Genomic DNA, 4,524 nt, shown 5'->3' with positions numbered 1-4,524 from the left:
GACCATGGGCAGTTGGTGCCAGCTTCAGCAAAGGAAATAAGACTTGCTAGAAATCCTAGGCTCTTTTTCTGATTCTCTGCATCTTCCCCTAGGCCAGAATTGTTCCTCCCTAACTACAGGGTTTGGGAAAACCGGTAATAATATGTGACAGATGACGTTGTCCTCAGAACATCTTCAGCAAGCCGCAGGCCTCAAAGGCACCCAATTGACAGTTCCCATGACGGATGAGATGGCTCGAAAAGAAGAGGCTGACCAGAGCTGGCAATGCTAGAGCTGACGCAGAGAGACCAGGGCAAATGGGAAATTTCAGGATGTCAGAACAGAGATTGTCAATGATTTAATCCCTATTCCTATCTAACATGCTGCAAAACAGGCCAGAGCCCTGTTCAGGCACTGCTTAAAATTTGAGATATAAAGATGAGAGTCTCCCGACAATAAAAGTTGATATACCACAGCATTGTCACCATCATCAGCAAAAGCTTGGGCGTTCTTTTGATGTGCAGGCTATGCTTTAAGAACAACTTGCTCTGTCTCCTTCTTAAGAACTGGGTGAAGAGAGGGCAAGAGGAGGATTGTTTTAGAACATATGTATCCTGGCATCTTATGATTTTATTCCAGCTGCCTTGTCAGAGTCTCCTCCATGGTAGTAAGAGCTGTATCTTCCTAATCATTCAATTTATAGGTCCATCAGAGCATGGACCACTCCTATGCGGCTGCCAGCTCTTAAGAATAATATTTAATAAACTGTAAAATGCAATAAAAATAAAATTAATGTTAATTATATGTAAGATTTTCTAAAAGAGGGGATAGGCCTTTCTGAAGCTTAATTATACCGAAAAAAAAGATTTTTGTTGTTGGGTGGGCGGGAGGTGGATGTTAATTTACCATATTGATTCCTCTGCCACATCCCTTGAGCTATAAATTGACATTAATTATTCATAGCCCAGAGAGGTCCTATATTAGGAGAAAATTTTTCCATTAAGACTTAATGCACTAGCTCAACACTTTAAAAAGTTGAAGCAGGGGTTATTCAGACGTAGAAATGTACTCTTATCATGGCAGTGTGAGTCTGAAGAGTCTGACTCTTCTGCCACAATGATGAGGGAAAATAGAGTGCAATTGACTAGGCAGAGAGAAGCAAACTAACAAAAATCTCCCTCTTGCCTACATTATTTACAGAGAGAATCATTATGATTATCACCATCCAGATAAAAAGACTCTTGGCTGAGCCCCCAACATCATCTTCGTCAATAATAAAAGACTTTGTTCCCTCTCCTCAGACATCTTTTGTGCCCATCTTCTTGTTTTTATTATTTCCCAACTAGGACAAAGATGCTCACAAAAATATTCTCCGATCTGCCTCCTCCATAGGGAACTGACCACAGGTCATGGACCATGGAATGACATACTACATTATCTTCCAACCAAACAAAAAATAATAAACAGGAGGAACTAGCTACGAGGTCTTGAAAGCATAGACCTCATAGTCAGCTCTGCCTTTGAAGTTTCACTTTTTTATTCAATACTGACGTGGTGTTGTTCTTAGCCTATGACCTGTATGCCATCCCCTGCAGATGGTGAAGATCTGAGGACCATTGTTGTAGAGTGTGTTCATTAGATATGAAAAAAGAGACTGTGAATGAATGAAACAAAATGTCAACTCCCTTCAGATTCTTTAAGAATAAAAGCAAACAAGCCAGATATTGAATACTGCTAGGTTTTACGTGCGTCAGGTAACTGAATTAATATTGTCTATTTAAATATATTTCGTCAAAGGGGAAAACAAAAATAGGAAGCAATCTCCAAATTAAGTTTCTTTTTTTTTTGTATGATGTTTGCCACATCTAGGGGAGATGATTATAGTCTTTTTAAATAAAATACCATATACACCATGTGTAGCGAATATACCAAAGGCCTCCTCATGTGACTTTGAAATTCCTCAACAGATGGAGGAAGAATGAATGCCATAGTGATAATCTATATGCTAGAGAATGTTGTTAAATAGCTCACTTCACGGGATGGAAAGGTCAGTTGTTAGGATGAAAATTCAAATTCAGCAGGCCCATCTCTGAGTTTCTATCTTTCTTTATTTATCCTTTCAAATGTTTATAGAGTGCCTGCTGTCTGCCAACACCGTACTGGGCCCTGTAGATACAGCAGTGAGGAAGAAATAATCCTTACCCTCAAGAAGATGACAGTCCAGTCTGGGTATGATCGCCTACCACACCCTCGTCACTCTAATTACGTAGCGTGTTGAAGAGCAGGGAAGAAATTGTGCTTGTCGGGGACACATAATAAAACCTGACCCTTATTTGTAAGACTTACTGCTATTCCTTCCTCAATTCTTTACATAATCCTCCACAGGACTGGAAGATAACATCAGCCCTCCATCTAATATCCACTGCCCACCTCCCACTCTCAACTATTCAGAAAGCTTTCTCTTTGTGCACTTAGCTTCTCCCCCTGTCTCACCCAAAAGAAAAGGTCTAGGTTTCTGTTTATGTACTTTTGTGAAAAAGAATTGGGAGAATGTGTAGAAAGTCACTGAGACAGAAGGTAGTCGAGGAAAGGGCGACAGGGAAAAGAACAAAGATCAGTACCTCACTCCAGAGTTAAGCGACAAGCTAGGGGGCAGATTCCAGAGCCAGGTTATGAGCTTTTCTGTCACGGCTACTGCCACAGCGATGAGTATGCTCAGGCTTCAGAAGAGGCTCATCTCCAGTGTCCTGTGCTCTGGCAAAAAGAAGATCTGCTTGGACTGCAATGAGACCACTGAGGTCGCCAGTGCCAACCCCTATTAGCAGATCCAGAAGCTGATCAAAATGGGTTGATCATCTGGAAGCCTGTGACTGTCCATTCCCAGGCTTGATGCCTGCAGAACACCTGGGCCTGCCAACGGGCAGGCATATTGGCATAGGTGAGCAAAAGAGTACCGCCAATGCTCAAATACCCGAGAAGGTAACCTGGATGAGGAGGATGAGAAGTCTGCGCTGGCTGCACAGGAGATACTGTGAATCTAAGATTGACCGCCACGTGGATCACAGCCTGTACATGAAAATGAAGGGGAACGTGTTCAAAAACAAGCAGGTTCTCATGGAACACATCCACAAGCTGAAAGGAGACAAGGCTCGCAAATGCTCCTGGATGACCAGACTGAGGACTGCAGGTCTAAGTACGCAAGTGCTGTGAAGAACAGCTTCAGGCCAAGAAGAAGGAAATCATTGAGACTCTGTCCAAGAAGGAAGAGTCCAAGAAATAAAGCTCCCCATCTCTTGTCTGTACACAATGGCCTTCTCAGTTACATAGATCAGTCATTCAATAAAACCAAACTTTATGTGTCTCAAAAAAAAAAAAAAAAAAAGTGAGGAGATAAGAGAGTGATGCTCTGGGACATAGGCAGGATGGGAGAGGTGTGGGTGAGAATATGAAGGTGAGATTTTCAAATACCACCCTGGGTAATGACTTAGATTCCCCTTAACATTACTCAAGAGATGAGAGTAACATTTGGAGTCTAATTTCTTTTGTCTTTTCACCGTGCCATGTGAAGACCAAAAATTTTCAAGTTAATAGTTGTTATTCTCATAGTCCAGTTGAAATAACTGAGGCAAAGAGAAATAGAGGGACTCACAGGGTTATGCAACTATTTAGGCAAAGATTTCAAATTGGAACCTGGATCTCCAAACTCAAGTACTTGGGCCTTTTTTCACAAAACGCACAGATTCTGGAGTGAAACTGCTTATGCTCAAATCACAGCCCTGTTACTTATTAAATGTCCCTCAGATTCCCTAATTATAGTCTCTACCTCAGAGTACGGCTATGAGGATAAAAGCATTAATATATGAGAAAATTTTACAACAGTCATTGTAAGTACTCAATAAAAATAGGGATAATAGTAATATTAGTAGAAATCATTTTGCTCCAGGTCTTGTATTTTGTTGAAAAACAATTTACAAACTTGATTCTGGCTCCTTAAACATGGGAATATTATATACCACTAAATCTTACTAGACAAATATTATAACTTTATAAACAATTCTTTCCCCTTCCAAAATTATAGGTACGCTCCTTAGCTATTGTATCAGAATACAGTCTCAAGTAAACAAGGAAAAAACTCTTCTAAAAAGTCCATGCGGAAAGGGGACCTGCAGGGCTCCAGGGCTTGGTTATGTGAAAAATAACTTCCCCATCCTGCTTTGCTGAATGGGATGATGTTCATAACTCTTGATCTTGACACACATAAAAAGCAACACACTTTATACTAATTTGAAAGAAAGAGGGAATTTGGCCTCCTTGTAGGAAACCAAGACCCATACTTAATGAAAGGTTCACACTGACCAGACTCCCACAACAGTAAATAACAGAAAGAGAAAGCTGCTACTCATTCATCTTTTCTGTTTGTGTCCTACAGCTTAAAAATGTTTAAATTATCTCCTTCGTGCCTGAGTTGCCACTCACAGGTCTTGTGGGGGGAGGGCTCAGTGACTACTCCGCACTAGCCAATTTCATATATACCATTTCTTCTAA

General features: G+C 40.8%; 1 pseudogene; it reads left to right on the top strand.

The window, feature by feature from the left end:
* Positions 1–2,684: 2,684 nt before the first annotated feature.
* On the top strand, positions 2,685–3,259 carry LOC109449730 (large ribosomal subunit protein eL19 pseudogene; annotated as a pseudogene).
* Positions 3,260–4,524: the final 1,265 nt, after the last annotated feature.

The sequence above is a fragment of the Rhinolophus sinicus genome, chromosome 1 (assembly GCF_057876585.1).
Source record: "Rhinolophus sinicus isolate RSI-liver-muscle chromosome 1, RSI-T2T, whole genome shotgun sequence".
Lineage (NCBI taxonomy): Eukaryota > Metazoa > Chordata > Mammalia > Chiroptera > Rhinolophidae > Rhinolophus > Rhinolophus sinicus.
The sequence above is the reverse complement of the archived record's forward strand: the minus strand, read 5'-3'. Positions and strand labels throughout refer to the sequence as shown.